This window comes from Hordeum vulgare, chromosome 6H, assembly GCF_904849725.1.
Source record: "Hordeum vulgare subsp. vulgare chromosome 6H, MorexV3_pseudomolecules_assembly, whole genome shotgun sequence".
NCBI classification, from domain to species: Eukaryota; Viridiplantae; Streptophyta; class Magnoliopsida; order Poales; family Poaceae; genus Hordeum; species Hordeum vulgare.
In genome coordinates, this window is record NC_058523.1 from 49,638,557 (window position 1) to 49,656,136 (window position 17,580).

The 17,580-nt window shown below is 48.5% G+C and overlaps 1 pseudogene; it reads right to left on the bottom strand.

Annotated features, from left to right (window-relative positions):
- Positions 1-15,550: 15,550 nt before the first annotated feature.
- Positions 15,551-16,468, bottom strand: LOC123402368 (annotated as a pseudogene).
- Between the last annotated feature and the right edge of the window lie 1,112 nt (positions 16,469-17,580).

Consider the following 17,580-nt stretch of genomic DNA (forward strand, 5'->3'; position numbering starts at 1 on the left):
TGGTCTGAACAGACCATATCATGGAGTAGGGAGGATCACCCGCCAAGAGTTGACAATCCGGGCGATTTAGCGTTGGTCGTGGCTCCCCAAGTTGGGGGCTACACCCTGTCCAAAGTGCTAATGGATGGTGGCGGCAGCATTAATATCTTATACTTTGACACTTTCCAAAGGATGAACCTATTGGAAAAGGACCTGATGCCTTCAACCACGGTTTTCCACGGAATTGTCCCGGGCAAGTCGGCCTACCCCATAGGCCGGGTCACACTCATAGTAGCGTTTGGAACGGCGCAGAATTACAGGTCCGAGTCACTGATATTCGAGGTGGTCAAATTGAAAAGCCCCTACCATGCGTTATTTGGGCGGTCGGCTTACGCCCGCTTCATGGCTCGCCCATGCTATGTTTACCTTAAGCTCAAGATGCCTGGTCCCAAGGGACCAATCACGGTCGAAGGGGATAGAAGGATTGCAAAGGAATGTGAAGAAGGGGACGCGGCTTATGTGGAAGTCGCCTGCGCTGCGGAGGAGCTCAAACACCATCGGGCCAATGTTGACCCGGCAGACATGTCACCCCTGAAGAAGCCAACGACAGATGCTGAGTCGCCCCTCAAGTTCAAACCAACGGATGACACTAAAACAATCGATTTCGTTCCCGGCGACTCATCCAAGCAGTTCATTATCGGGACGGGTCTGGACCCCAAATAGGAAAGCACGCTCATCTAATGCATCCGTGAGAATCGGGACATCTTCGCATGGAAACCCTCTGACATGCCTGGTGTGCCGAGAGAATTTGCTGAGCACCATCTTAATGTTGACCCGAAGGCAAAACCTATTCAGCAGTATCTTCGCAGGTTTAACGAGGAACGATGCAAGGCGATCAGGGAAGAAGTCGCCCGTCTCTTAGCCGCCGGATTCATCGTGGAAGTTTTTCACCCCAAATGGTTGGCTAACCCGGTTTTGGTGCTCAAGAAGAACGGTACCTTCCGTATGTGCATTGATTACACGGACCTCAACAGGGCTTGTCCGAAAGATCCTTTCGCTCTTCCCCGCATCGACTAGATCATTGACTCGGTGGCAGGATGCGAATGATTGTGCTTTTTGGACGCCTACTCAGGATATCACCAGATCAAGATGGCCGTGGAGGATCAAGAGAAAACAGCTTTTATAACCCCCTTTGGGGCCTTTTGCTATGTGTCCATGCCTTTTGGACTCAAGAGTGCGGGGGCGACTTATCAGCGCTGCATCCAGAATTGCCTTCACAGCCAAATCGGTCGCAACGTCCACGCCTATGTCGACGATATTGTGATCAAAACCCGCCAGGGGGAGACGCTACTGGAGGATCTCAAAGAAACCTTCGATAATTTGCGGGTATATCAGATGAAGTTGAATCCCACCAAGTGTGTTTTTGGTGTTCCTGCAGGGAAATTATTGGGCTTCTTGGTGTCGGAGTGTGGCATTGAAGCTAACCCGGACAAAATCGAAGCAGTTACATCCCTTGGAAAGCCGGCAAACGTTAATCAAGTTCAACGACTGGCGGGTCGCATTGCGGCTCTGAGTCACTTTGTAAGTCGCCTGGGTGAAAAGGCGATTCCTCTTTATTAGTTACTAAAGAAATCTGACCGGTTCATTTGGACAAACGAGGCAGAGGAGGCACTCGAAGCTTTGAAACGGCAATTGGTTAACCCGCCGGTCCTGGCCGCCCCGGCTAAAAAGGAGCCCATGCTTCTGTATATTGCGGAAAATTCCAAAGCAGTAAGTGTGGCAGTGGTTGTTGAAAGAAAGGAGGAAGGGAAGGAGTACCCAGTGCAGCGCCCGGTATATTTTATCAGCGAGGTGCTAACCCTTTCCAAGCAACGTTACCCACACTGGCAGAAGTTAGTGTATGGGGTGTTTATGGCGAGTCAGAAACTTAAGCATTATTTCCAAGAACACCCTATCACAGTGGTTAGCTATACTCCCCTTGGGGACATCATCCGAAATCGGGAGGCAACAGGGCAAATTGCCAAGTGGGCGATTGAACTTGGGCCGCATCACGTGCAGTACACCCCCCGCACAGCCATCAAGTCTCAGGCTTTAGTTGATTTCGTCAATGACTGGACAGAGTTGCAGGCTCCGGAAGACAGGCCTGATCTCACTTACTGGACTATTTATTTTGATGGATCTAAATAGCTGGAAGGCTCGAGGGCTGGTCTGGTATTGGTATCCCCTCAAGGAGATAAATTCTGTTATGTTCTCTGACTCATGTTTCCATGCACTAACAATGCTGCAGAATACGAAGCTTTGCTTCACGTTTTGCGACTCGCCAAAGAGATGAATCTAACGCGAGTCAGGTGTTTTGGCGACTCTGATTTAGTGTCGCAGCAAGTTTTGGGTACCTGGGATTCTCGGGACCCCATGATGGCGGCTTACAGAAGAGCTGTGTCTGACGTGGCGGGTCATTTTCATGGTTATCAGGTGGACCACATTGATCGGCGCCTCAACGAGGCGGCTGACGCCCTCTCACGACTTGGTTCCCAGCGAAAGTTAGTTCCTCCCAATGTTTTTCTGGACATTTTGCATAAACCATCTGTGATTTTACCATCGGAGGAGGAGTTGGCAATACCGGATCTTGAGTCTCAGCTTGTGGCGGCTCTCCACGTCACGCTGGATAGGGTTCTTCCTTATCTGGCTTATCTCGCCCGGGGCGAGTTACCAACAAACGAAGTTTCGGCCCGTCAGATCGTTCGGCGCAGCAAATCCATGGTGATCATCAATGGCGAGTTATATAAACGAAGCGCCTCTGGAGTCTTTCAACGATGCGTTTCCTCCGAAGAAGGATGCATAATCTTAAATGACATTCATTCCAGGGACTGTGGGCATCATGCCGGGTCACGCTCTTTGGTGTCAAAAGCTTTCCGTCATGGTTTCTTCTGGCTGACGGCTCATGCAGATGCAGAGGATATAGTTCGTCGGTGCGAGGGATGCCAACGTTATGGACGACAGGCTCATGTTCCGGCTCAAGAATTAAGAATGATTCCCATCACTTGGCCTTTTGCGGTCTGGGGGTTAGACATGGTCGGCCCCTTTAAAATGTCATCCAATAAGAAAACCCATTTGCTGGTGGCGGTTGATAAGTTCATCAAGTGGGTTGAGGCGGAGCCTGTTGGAAGTTGCGATGCGGAGACAGCGGTCAAGTTCTTGAAGAAGCTGATTTTCTGGTTTGGATATCCACATAGTATCATTACTGATAATGGTACTAACCTGTCCCAAGGGGCGATGCAGGAGTTTTGCCGTCGAGAGCATATCCGGCTTGATGTTTCTGCGGTCGCTCACCCACAATCTAATGGGCAGGCGGAACGGGCGAATCAGGAGGTCTTACGAGGAATTAAGCCCCGACTCATGGTTCCCCTGGAGAAAACCCCAGGATGTTGGGTCGAAGAATTGCCTTCAGTGATGTGGAGTATCCGGACCACCCCGAACCGGTCCACGGGTTTTACCCCTTTCTTTTTGGTCTACGGAGCAGAAGCCGTTCTTCCTACTGACATAAGGCATGATTCGCCTAGAGTCGCCGCATATGTGGATAAAGACAATGAGCTGGCGCGTCAAGATTCCTTGGACGCCTTAGAAGAAGCACGTGACCTGGCTGCGGCCCGTTCGGCCATCTATCAACAGGATCTACGGCGTTATCACAACCGTCGGGTTAAGAGCCGGACCTTTCAGGAAGGCGACTTAGTTCTTCGGTTGATACAAGATTGTGTTGCCATGCATAAGTTGTCACCACCATGGGAAGGACCGTTCGTCGTCAGCAAGAATCTTCGCAATGGCTCTTATTATCTGGTGGATCTTCGGCCTAACCGGCCAACCACGGAGGTTGAGTCAACTCGCCCTTGGAATATTGCCCACTTGCGGCCTTATTACACTTGAGCTCTTAAGCTCTGCATTTTGTAAGTTTTTCAGTTTCGTTATGAAGTAATAAAATTAAAATGCTTCCCGACTTGGGGGCTTCTTCATTTAAGATCAATTGTCATCTTGTTGCGACCTTATGAGCCGACAGAACTATCATCTTAGGGTGGCGCTTGAGCTTTCTAACTCGCCCCATCCTGTCGCGACCTTATGAGCCGACGAAACCATCATCTTAGAGTGCGTGCTTGAGCTTTCTGACTCGCCCCATCCTGTCGCGACCTTATGAGCTGACGAAACCATCATCTTAGGGTGCGTGCTTGAGCTTCCTGACTCGCCCCATCCTATCGCGGCCTTATGAGCCGACGAAACCATCATCTTAGGGTGCGTGCTTGAGCTTTCTGACTCGCCCCATCCTGTCGCGACCTTATGAGCCGACGAAACCATCATCTTAGGGTGCGTGCTTGAGCTTTCTGACTCGCCCCATCCTGTCGCGACCTTATGAGCCGACGAAACCATCATCTTAGGGTGCGTGCTTGAGCTTTCTGACTCGCCCCATCCTGTCGCGACCTTATGAGCCGACGAAACCATCATCTTAGGGTGCGTGCTTGAGCTTTCTGACTCGCCCCATCCTGTCGCGACCTTATGAGCCGACGAAACCATCATCTTAGGGTGCGTGCTTGAGCTTTCTGACTCGCCCCATACTGTCGCGACCTTATGAGCCGACGAAACCATCATCTTAGGGTGCATGCTTGAGCTTTCTGACTCGCCCCATCCTGTCGCGACCTTATGAGCCGACGAAACCATCATCTTAGGGTGCGTTCTTGAGCTTTCTAACTCACCCCATCCTACCGCGACCTTATGAGCCGACGAAACCATCACTTAGGGTGCGCGCTTGAGCTTTCTGACTCGCCCCATCCTGTTGCGACCTTATGAGCCGACGAAACCATCATCTTAGGGTGCGTGCTTGAGCTTTCTGACTCGCCCCATCCTGTCGCGACCTTATGAGCCGATGAAACCATCACTTAGGGTGCGTGCTTGAGCTTTCTGACTCGCCCCATCCTGTCGCAACCTTATGAGCCGACGAAACCGTCATTTAGGGTGTGTGCTTGAGCTTTCTGACTCGGCCCATCCTGTCGCGACCTTATGAGCCGACGAAATTGTTATTTTTATTTTTCCTTCATGGCATTGCCACGAGGTTTTCCAAACCTTTTTCCTGATTCATCTTGAAAATGTTTGTTTTCATTTATTTGGTTTCACATATGTTTTTTCAAGCTTAAAACAGGTTGATGATCAAAATCACTTCATCCATGGCAGATTAAGCATTATAAAGGATTTTCAAACGGTGGATCCAATATTTCAAATCGCCTTAAGGGCGATATAAAGATTTTTTCGAAAGTATCACAAAAGCAGTACCGACTCATGAAAAAGACCTATTACATGGCTCTCAGGCCAAATCGATGAAGTTTATTCTGCTGGTGCCTTTGGATCATTTTGCTGCGAGCTTTGGCCGACCTCAATTTGCAAGTCGCCCAGTACCCAGTTGCACTTGGCCAGAGCCGCGAAGTCATCTTCATTGGTCAGGATTGATGCAAGATCTGCGTCCAAGTCAAAAGGGTTCTTGGGTCGCCGTGGAGTTAAGCTGGTCGTCACAAAGGTTGGCGGGTTGACCTTCTTGTTCTTGTTGTCATAAGCAGCCTGATACTTTGATAAGTCCAGACTTGCAGCAAGTTGAGTCGCCGCCAGCCGGGAGTCCTTGACGACACAGTGATAGTCCTCTTCGACGAATTCTGACCCGTCATCTTTGAGTTGAGGAAAGCCTGCCGCTACCTCTTTGTGACAGCCCGATGCCGCCGTTCCAGAAGCTTCCCCTTTTCTTTCCGTTTTCGTCGTGTGGGTATTTTCATTTGTCGCATCATCATCGCATCATGCGCATCATCAGCATTGCATCGGCATCTCTGTTGCCGCCAGTTTTCAAAACTTGCATTCGTTTGTAGTTGCCGGTTCGCGTCGTCGTCCGTTCTGAGCCCGACCGCACTCGCACGCGCCCGCGGCACCGTCGTAACCCGTTTTTAAAGTGTGCGTAAAACTTCCTCTGATCGGGTTGAGATTCGTGTGCGGTATTATTTATATATAGCCAGGCCGCCTGTCGAATTTCGTCGCGATCGGAGACCGTCTGGTACCCGAACGGTCGACCGTAGCGGCACCGTATTCGGGCTACCGTCGGACGTCTGTGGTGTTTTAAAATTCGTTGCCGCGCCGCTCGTTCTCCCTCTCGTCTCCAGATGTCTACACAACAGGGCCGCGTACCCATACCCGCGTTCAGAATCGTCCGAATCCGACCCCGCGGTAGGATCCGGAACGAAATTCCGGCTAGCCTAGCCCCCCCATTTGTCTATATATAGCCCCCACGTCATTAATTAGAGAGCCACCCCCTCCTCCACCTCGGGGTCCGCACCAAACCCTAATCCCCCCACTCTCTCTCCCCTGTCTCCCACCTCCAACCGCCGAGCCCGCCCGAGCCCGCGCGCGGCCCGCCCGAGCCCATCTCTGCCCGTGTCTGCCGCGCCTCCTCTGCTCCCAGCGTGCTCGCCCCGTGCGCCGCCGTCCTCTGTCGCCACCAGCCGGCCGGAGGTTCCCCGAGCCGCCGGAGCCCCGAAGGTCCCCGCCGGCCGCTGCCTCCGCGCCGCCGCGCCAGCCGCCAACCAGCCCGCCGCCCTCGGACCCGCGCTGCCTCGCGTGCGCGCCTGCCCGGATCGGCCTCCGCCATCACCAGTGAGCCGAGGTCCTCGTCGTCAGGCGCTCGGAGCCTCCCCGCGCCGGATCCAGCTTCCTCCCCGCCGGTCCCGCCGTCCCTCGGTCTCCTCTGCGGTGCGGAGCTCCGGCCTCCTCGTGCTCGTCGTCGGCCGCCGCCAGGCCCGTGCCTCAGGCACGACGAGGCGCTGCGGCCCGCTCGCCCCAGATCCGCCCCTCTTGCCCCAGGCCGGCTCGGGCTCCCCTCGGCCCAGCGCCAGGCCAGCCGCCTGGGTCGGCCGTCGCAGCGGCCCCGCAGGCCTGCCCCAGCAGCCGCCGCAGCCTCCCCCGCATGGGCCGGCCCATCCGCCTCCGAGCAGGCCGCCTTCTCTAGATCTGGGCCGCAGCCCGCTAGGTGAGTTGCTCCCCTGTCGCCTATTTGACGCCCTTTGCGTGTTTTAGTTACCTTGCGCCCATTGCCCTGTGTAGTTCGGCCCGTGTAGGGTTTTTATATTCCTGTGATTTTATTCTTTTCCAAGAATATGCTATATTTCAAACGCGCGTATCTTGTTATCCGTAAGTCGGATCGAGGTGGTTTTTATATGGTTTTGGGGTAGCTTCGCGAGTAGAACACGATTATCCAACTTGCATAATTGTTTGACGCCGTTTAGAGTGCCTAATGCATCGTTTTGCGTGCTGTCCTATATTGGTTCGTCCCGTGTTTATTTTTTTTCGTGCTAGACTGTATTGCCCGTATGGCGTGTTAGAAATGCCCATGTTTTAGGGACTTATTTGCCATGTATTTTAGAGCGGTCAATTGTATTTTTACGGGTAGGGATTTTCGGTAGTTTATTTTCCCGTGTATAGGTCATTTTTCCCGCATTAATGTGTGGCTTTATTTTGTGTTGCAAACCCCACATATTTTATATGTTTCCGGGGTAGAAAAATCCCATGGATTTTTCTGTGCAATTAGTTTTATCTTTTGAGGAAGTTAGTTCGTGAGATATTTTGCCGTGATGCCCTTTTGTTAAATTCGTAGGATTTATTCCGTGCGTAGTTTGACGGAGTTGTCAACTAGAGAGTTGTTCTTGGGTGTTTAGACTAGCCTCTGGTATTTTTGGTTGCAATAGAAATGCATGTTTAGGTGTTGTTCGACTGCCCTCAAGTTGCTTGAAATAGTGCTGTTTTGGAGGAGCTGAAATATTTCTAAGTCTGGAATCTGTTATTATTTTGTTGATGTCTTGTCTTGCTTGCATCTTGTGATCTGTAGCTCTTTTGAGGTTGGTCCAATGGAGTTAATTGTACCCCTTGTGTTTCTCTAGCATGCTGTGAAGTTTCATGCCATTTGGAGTCCTGTAGCTTAGGATTTTGCTGCTGTCAATATTGCTTCAGATCGAAAACTGCACTTTCATGAGGTGTAATTTTCACTAAGTCTGAAATAGTGCGTGAGATGCCATTTTGTGTCTTCTTTTCCTAGTGATCCATGATGCCATGCTAGTTGTTGTTAGTTGTTTGTAGTAGTGATTCTTGCCCTCTTCCGTGCCATGCCTTGCTTGAGCTTATCGGAGTTGTGTAGCCGTAGTTGTGGGGCATGGAATATGCTATGTGGCTGATTTTGGCAGTTTGTAGTGATTTCTTGTTTTGCTCGTAGTTGTTGAACCCTAGCTCCGATTTGATCGTGTCCTATATGAAACTTTCTTAGAATCTCGTGTAGTTTCTTTTTCCCTTGCTGGTTGGATGTTTTGAAGTGCTCGTAGCCGCCGTTGCACACATTTTGCATTCATGCCATCATATCTTGCGGTGCTTGTATCTTTTGAACCGTAGCTCCGTTGGAGATGATATCTATGTGTAGATTGCTTGACTTGACGCGTAGAATCACGTGAACCTATTTGTTTTGCTGTTTAACAACTAATTAAAGGTGTTAATTGAGATCTGGACAGATTTGCAAGTTAACATGTGAGGTCGTTTCGGATGTGCTATATGTCATTTCCGACCTCACTTAAAATGCCTAGATAGGTAGTTTAACTTCCGCTTCACCTCTTGCATGTTTGACAACATTAATATTGCCGTGTAGATAACCGGGAGTGAACTAAATAATTAACGTGGAGTTTCGTCAACATGCAACTCGTGCATATTGAACTTCACTTAATGTGTAGTGTTTGGTTGTTGTGATTGTCATGCCTCGCATCATTGAGCCGTTCATGCATCATGTGTGTCTTGCATCGTGTGGTGTATACCGTGTGTTGATGCTTGTTTCCGTTTCCTCTGTATCGATAGAGTTCCGCAAGCGTGTCGGATGTGAGGACCCGTTCGACTACGTCGGTTCGTCTGCTTCACGGAGGCATTCTTCTTCCAAGCGGAATCTCAGGCAAGATGATCATTTCCCCAGATACCATTACTATCATTGCCATGCTAGTTTATCGCTTCTATCGTTTATGTCTCGTTGCCTACCACATGTTAAATATCAGCCTCTCAACAATGCCATGATTACCTTCAACCTGTTCGACCTAGCAAACCACTGATTGGCTATGTTACCGCTTGCTTAACCCTGTGTTAGCTTTGCTAGTTGCAGGTGCAGATGCTTCCATGTGAAAGCATGGGTTCCTTGAGATATCACCATATTAAATGCTATCTAATTTAATACACCTATATACCTGGTAAAAGGTGGAAGGCTCGGCCTTTCTAGCCTAGTGTTTTGTTCCACCTTTGCCCCCCTTAGTTTCGGCTACCGGTGTTATGTTCCATAATTGAGCGCTCCTAACACGATCGGGGTTGTTATGGGGACCCCCTTGATAATTCGTTTTAGATTAAAGCTGGTCTGGCAAGGCCCAACTTTGGTACTACATTTGCCTAATAACCTAATAATAATGCATAGGGACCCGCCGGCACCCGCGGACTAATTTAATCAACCCCCGGGCCAGTGCTCCTCATGAGTGTTGGTCCCACCTGAGCGATGTCCGGCGCCCCTCTGGTCACCCAGAGGTTTAGCGATCCCGACATCTAGCTCATCCGTCGTGTCCTGAGAACGAGGTACGCGACTCCTATCGGGATCGTCGACACGTCGGGGGCCTTGCTGGATTAGTTTTACCTTTGACGAGATATCTTGTGCATCGGGATTCCGGTGATGCTTTGGGTAACCTCAGAGTCGAGGTTTTCCACTAGGGAATCCAACGAGATCGCGAGCTTCGTGATTGAGGATTTCTATGCGGCTTGTGGTAATTTGTGATGGACTAGTTGGAGCACCCCTGCAGGGTTAAAACTTTCGGAAAGCCGTGCCGGCGGTTATGTGGCAACGTGGAAGCTTTGTTTAACACTGGTTCTGGATAACTTGAAGTTAACTTAAATAAAATATGCCAACTGTGTGCGTAACCGTGACTGTCTCTTTCATGAGTTCCTTCTCCGATCGAGGACACGGTGGGGTTATGTCTGACGTAGGTAGGTGCTCAGGATCATTCATTTGATCATCTGTAGTTCACGTCCGCTATGCGTAGATTCTTCCCCCTCTTATCTCCGGTACTCGTAAGTTTAGCCACCAAATATATGCTTAGCCGCTACTGCAACCTCACCACTTAACCATACCTCACCCATTAAGCTTTGCTAGTGTTGATACCTTTGGAAATGAGATCGTTGAGTCCCCTATGGCTCACAGATTACTACAACACCAGTTGCAGGTACATTCAAAGGTTACGTGACGCGAGCGCGTTGATTGTTCATTTGGAGTTGCTTCTTCTTCTTCTTCTTTATCGATCTAGGATGGGTTCCAGGCCGGCAGCCTGGGATAGCAAGGATGGACGTCGTTCTTCTTTTGTCATTTGTTTTCGTTCGTAGTCGGACCCTGCTCTTACTCTTGATGATTACGTAATGTACTGATGTGACTCTGATGTAGCTTGTGACGAGTGTAAGCCAACTCTTTATATATCTCTTCTTTTCAGTACATGTACTTGTAACGATATCCATTCTTGCGACACGACGAGATGCGCTTCTATCCCTGACGAGGCCCTCGTGCCAAATTGAGGATAGGGTCGCATCTTGGGCGTGACACTCTTCCGGGTTGATCTCTGGAGCATACGCCAAGCAGCGACTTAAGGTGGTCAGTACCCCCTTCCGGGCGGCTGACCGAGTCAACTCGCCAATCTGAGGGGGAAGCGTAGATAGGCAGCCAAGCATCTTCTTTATGGAAGTTATAGGCTCCTTGGCACCCATCACAGCTTTAACAGTTAATACATTGTCGGTATACAGCTGCTCTGTCAGCGTCTAAATCGCCTTCAACATCAGCACGCAATCATCCTAAAGGTTGGCGGCTCTCGGACCTGTGTAAGGGGTCATGATAATCAGCGACTCACAATAAGAATTATTGGTAAAAAAAGAGATCAAAAGTTTGAGTATTTTACCAAAGACGGCTTGCGCCATGTTTGAGATATGACGCTTCAAGCCGGACAATTCTTGTTGCACGGTAGCCAGCCTGGCTTCAGCCTTCTCTGCTCTTTTTGTTGCAGCATCTTGGTCAGCTTGAGCCCTTTTTAAATCGGCTTTGAGTTTTTCCATCTCAGCCAGGACCAATTGATACTTCTCCTACGACTTAGTTCGGGCATCTTGCTGATCAGATAAGTTTTTCTTTAAATCGCCAAGCGCCGATTCAGCCTGAGTAAGAGTTTCCTGTTGAAAGAACATGATAAGGGGCAAGTCTCAGAACTATTGCAAGCAATATCCCTGACACTTGGGGGCTAATGTATAAATTTTTCAGATAAAATTATACAATATCAAGACCCGACTCATCTTTTTACTGATGACCCGGCCCTTGGGGGTTAATGGGAGTAATATAATATATAACAAAGCTTACCTCATGTTTATTTTTTAGCATCCGGAGCAGGCTTTTCTCCATCTCATAACTCACCTCCAGGCGACTCGCAAAATAAGAGCAGGGTTCTTGGAACTCCAGATGTTCATATTCAGAAAGCTTAGCCTTGGAGAGTCCAAATTCAGGAATGTTTTGAGAGGATGATGGTGCATGCTTTGATAAAACCGTTGTGGCCGGTTTAGAGAAGCTGGTGCCAGTGATAACCACAACATCCGGGTCTTCTGCTGTTGTCAATGAACTTGGCGGCTTAGGGGCATCCGTTGTGTCCTTGGGCGAGTTAGGAAGATCCATTTGATCCTCAGGCTCGCCTTGATCCGGGTCATCTTGGATTGGCGCTGACTCTTTGATGGGCTCTGAAATTATGACAGGAGTTGACCCGCTGGTCTTCCTCTTCTTCGCCTGTGCCCTAAAAAAGGGAAACATCCCATTAAAAAACTGGTAATTCATTATCCTCAGATTCAAAGTAAAATTGTCAAAGGACTTACCCAGGGACTCGAATCATTGGCAGAAGTGTCGACATTACTGAGTCGCTAGATGTAGGAGGAGAATTCTGCAAGAACTATACGTCAAAGATATAGGCGGATTACAGATGCGATCCAAAGAAACATGAGGAAGTATTGTTCATGGGTACCTCATTTGGTTTCCTCTTGTTCTTTGCTGGTAAGCCAGACACCAGATCACCGGAGTGACTTTGGGTCTTCCGATTTGAGGTATGTTGTGCTTTCTTCAATAGAAAATTGGGGTCCAAACAAGCATTTGGATGTGAGAAGGGAACTTTCCCACAAATTCGCCTGGGCGGCTTAGGTGGAGAAGGAGATGAATCGGAGGAAACAGAAATTACCTCTACAGAATCCTCCTGGCTTTCGTTGTCTTCATTCTATTCAAGAGAGGCAGAGGCATAAATACAAAGTTAACAATAGCGGATGGCGAGTGAAAAGAGGATATGTTTTTACCTCTGAAGGTGCGTCGCCGACTTGAGATTCATCGGCTTCGGATGGCTCAGCCACAACAGCTTTGCCCTTGCCCTTGTTTTTCTTTGGGGCGGCTTAGCTTGCTTCATGGCTGGCCTTTTGGGTTTCTTGGACCAAAATTTATCACCTTTCTGGAATGGTATATGTTATAAAAGGCCACAACTTGAATGAAACATAAGAAATAGAGGCAAAGGGCGGGTTAAAATCGCTTACCTTGGGCGCCGGATTAATTTTGCAGAAGGGTTTGAGGCCGATTTGGCCACATTTTCCCGCAGGCTCGCCGGTCAGCTTCTTGATGATGGTGACAATATCCTTTTCCGTTAAAGCCATATGGAAATAACATTGAGGATGATCTAAGGTGCCATCAAACTCGCACATTAGCCCGTCCCGGCGACTCAAAGGAAGGATCCGCCATTCGACCCAGCAGCGAATCAAGTCGACCCCAGTAAGGCCGTTGTTTGTCAAAGATCTTAACTCGGACAATACTGGGATAAAATCTGATTCATCCTCTTCGGTGAGCTTGTCCGGAAGTTTGAAGTTTGTTGGAAGGCGGTCTTTCCTATAACCCAGAAGCTTGTTTTCTCCTGCGGGTGAGGTCTCTTGACAGTAGAACCAAGACTCGCCCCAGCCTTTGGGATGACTTGGCATGGCGAGTGAGGGAAACGGGCTATCCCTGCAGCGCTGAACATTTACGCCGCCAAGTTCGATGCTGGGACCATTGTGAAATTCCGTCTGGCGATTTAAGTGGAAAAAGTACCAGAATAAGGGAACTGAGGGTTCCATCCGCAGATAAGCCTCACAGAACACTTGGAACTGGCATAGGTTACTTATGGAGTTAGGTCCCAGATCCTGGAGGCGGACGTTCATGAAAGCCATGGCGTCTCTAAGAAACTTTGATCCGGGCGGCTTAAAACCTCGCTCAAGGTGTTCAACGAAAACGACTATCTCCCCTTCTTTGGGGTTGGGGAGATCCTCTCCGAACCCGGTACGCCAACCGATAATATTATGAGGGTCCAAGTTGCCCGTTTTCACATAGTCTGCTAGTATGGTGTCGTCAACTTTGGTAGGGAGCCAGTCACTTTTGAAGACGGTGCCCATGCTACAAAGGAGTAAAGTACGGGTGAATTTACACGCCTTGAACATCTACCGTAAGGGGTGAAATAAGTTCATTTGACTCACCAAGTAATTTGTTCACGGACTAAGGGAAAAGCTTGACCCGCCATATAAAGATCCGGTTTGGGTTGCTATGGCGACTTACGAAGTTTGGCTATTCACAAGAGTTATGTTCTAAAGGTGTCGAAGACATTTGTTCGAAACGGTGAAGTGTGAAGACTACAAACAGCTTTACGCAATGAGCACGTAAACTATGGATCTACTGGACAGTCGAAAAAACATGAGAAAAATGAGTGGATGCAACAATTTACTACCAGGATAAGGTGATATCGTTCGTTTGACGAAATATTGTTCTAAACACGCAAGTCAAGGGCAGATAAATGAAGGTATTAAAAACATTGGCTATCTCATCGACATTTGCATTAATCAGTCAAGGACAGGTAACATATATTCACGAAGGGCATCAAGAACATGGCAATGTTGAAACTTCAAGCAGGGATGGGATCTGTTCTTAAGTGAGCGGTGACCTAACCTGATGATTTTGGTCGGAAGTGGTCGACGGCGACGGAGGCTGTTGGAGGAGCACGAAAGTCTTGTCGAGCGTAGAGATCTTCGGCGGCGACGGAGTGCTTGGCAAACAGCAAGGTGGTCGACGGCGATGCAGTGGTCGATGGCGGCGAGCAGATCGGCCGCGGTACGAAGCTTGACGGCGGCGAAGATCTATGGGCGGCGCCGAAGCTTTCGGGCGACGACAGGAACTGCGGTCGGCGGCGGAGCCCTCGGAAGGCGGTAAGTTTTCCTCGCTGTGATAATAGGGAGGAGATTGATGAGACTGGTAGGTGGGAAGCGCCAGTCCTGTCCCCCCCCCACCTATTTAACAGGGCGGGCGCTGGAATCGAGGCACCGTGAGCGGGAACCGCCGGAGGATAAAAAGATTCGCTATAATGGCACTCCGAAAATTTTGGGATAACGACACCAAAGGATCCGTTGGGATTATGTGAGTCTTCCCGGAATTCAAGGGATAAGAAGATGCCGACGAGAAATGGTTTGGCGATTTAAAGATTTTCAGCGCCAGATGGCGGGTTAAAGTTTCTGACGTATAGAGAAGAATGAAGGATGAATCGCCTTTAACCGAGCAGAAATATTGGCGTGAAAAGAGTTCAAGTCAATCTAGGGCCTAATGTTGGGGATATTACTTGTTAATAACCCGCCCTAGTTGGGCCGGGTCACCGAATCAGGCGATTCACCTAAGCGTGGTTTGGGCCTTGGCCTGGCAAGACCAAAGGTTGTATGGCGGTTTATAATTTCCGGAAGGTCTCCAAGCTTTAGAGGATGGCGACTTAGAGACCGCAGAGGTCACGATTTGTAGGAAGGAAAGTACCCTTGTAAACCCTAGGGGTTCGACCTGTATATAAAGGCGAGTCCCAGGGAAGAAGAGGGCAGGTTAGAAATCATCGAGCGCTAGGTTTGGCGAGTTACGCCCTCCTTGTAATCGAAACTATATCAATACAACTTAAAGCAGGACGTAGGCCTTTACCTCCTCACGAGGGGCCGAACCTGGGTAAATCGCCGTGTCTCTCCTGCTCAACCCCTTTGAGTCGCCACCAAGGTGCGATGGCTCCAGTACTAAGTCCTTTCACGAGGACATCTGTCGTGACAAAACCACGACAGATTTGTTGGTGTTTGCTCCGATGGGATCCGCTGAGGCAGCGACTTCAAGCAGATCGTGATGATGCTGCGCCACATCAAGGACAAGGCTCACAAGGACGGCCAGAAGGAGACCGAGCAGGCCATCTCCAGGTGATTCCACCTCTCCCGTGCTTATTCCGGGTCAATTTCACATTTTAACTTTTACGAGTCTGAACCACACTAGAATGTTTTGTACATAAATTTCATTATCAAATTCACTGTATGAGCCAACCTAAAAAAGAAGTCATCGTATGAGTGGTTTGCTGAAGGCGAACATCAGTGGCTATACAAAAACCTTAAGAAACAAAGAGACTGTATACAATTCCTTTCAAATCAAATCAGCTAAATGACACACACACTTTCTGCCTACAGCTCCAAAACTCCAAGCATCCAAATAAAACATGACTTATGGTCGGTCACACATTTCAAAGACTAGCTAAACATCCAGATTATTGGTGTTATAGCAGTTCTATCATTTACACTTATCAGGGGAGATTCAAAATAGCATGGGAAGACTGATATTATCCACCGCGTCGCTCCGCTTCCGCGTTATGGTCAGTCTGAGCAGAGCTCTGCTCCTTTGATTGCACCTCTTTATCATCCTTATCTGCATATTCAACCTGGGAATCTGTCAAGGAATCTAATAGCGAGCTCTCAGAAGTTACGGCACCAGAACAAGCTTCGCCATCCTCTCCATGGAAGAACCTAGCCAGAGACAGGGCATTGTAAGTAGAGCTCGCTTTCTTAAGGCCCTCTATCGCTTTCATTGCCGCGAGTGTGCTTCGGTACACCTCTGAGGTTTCTACGTCGGAAGATGACGCTGGGTCACGACTAGCCGCATCATTTGTGAGCCTGGTGCTTTGAAGAGGAACCAGATTCGAGTACTTCGTCTTCAACAGGGAAGAGGATTTCAAGATTAGCCTCACATTCTCGAACAAGTCTTGTTAATGGTTCAGTGTTGAAAAATGGTTGGTGGCGAGCTCGCTGAGTGAAAGGTAGGCTGAGCACGCCGCCTGTTCTTTTGTCATACTTCTTCAGTATCTTCACTAGCCCTGTATGCATCAAGTGTCAGGACGTTAGCTAGAAAATGTACTGTTGGTAGGACACTCAAGGTTGGTTAATTTGGTTTCATATGCTCACCAGCAAAGTTCAGGGAGCTGTAGATCTGGAGAAGTATCTTTTCGCCATGGATAAGCACGAAATCTCTACGTATCTCTAACATATCTTCAGTAAAATGGCAACAATGGACAATAACATTCACAGATTTTGGGACTTCAAAAGAGAAAGGGATTCCCTCCCAAGCGCTCATGAGAACCTTATCAAGAATGTCGCTTCATGTTGTTAGGAAAATCATCTTCTCAACACCTCACATGTTATTAGATTCTACAGATCCGAAACACCAGACAATTTGTTACTCAAGGACAAAACATGTGACAGTACAACAAAATAGATGCTTTCAGTAGGAGGTTCAATCAAATGCTCAGAACTAATATGAAGACAAGAACTGAAGCATAAAGATACTATTTAGGCCTTTCACCAGATAAGTTCAGAAGTACGGATTTTACTGCCAGCCAGGAATGCTAAACCGTCTAAATTGATTAATCAGCTATGTTTGTGTGGTCCATACCCAAAAAATGGTAAACTTAGTTCTTTTGGGCAAGGCCAAGTGCTGTTGTTTATATTGGTTCTGGGTCTCGGTTTACTAGAATTATTGGAACTGGGTTATCTACTCATCAGTCGCCAACATTTCAGCAGACTCTGCCTCATAATGAGCCCTGACAAACCTAACTGGCAAATTACAAATTCCGTTCTCATGCGAATGGATTAAATGTTCATTCATATATGGGTCATTGGTTGAACGTGACCCAATGACAATTGCGTGACTGAAGCCTTAATATGCTCAAGTCACTTTGATCATGTTCACTAAGCTTATGTGGAATGTTGACAGTTTCAGGCCATCACTTAAAGAGGGGAGGGGGCGTATGGCTCAATCAAATGATCAGAACAGGGAGGTCAAGAACTGAAGGTGAAAGTGCAACATACTTTGAACAGGAGGTTTAATCGAATGATCGGAACTAATATGCAATCAAGAACTGAAGAATAAAGAGACTATTCAGTCATTTCAGCACATAAGTTCAGAAGTGTCTCTGAACTTGATGTATGCCCTCTATCTGAATCTAGGCTTCATGAGTCTGTAACTGGATGGGAACTAGGAGTTACTAGTGGCATGTTGTTTTTGAATGATCAGGTGCCCTTTTGATGATTGGAGTAGTAGGCACCAATGCAATGACATGTCTTAGTGATGATAATGTTTAAAAAATGCCCGTGCGTTGCACCGGG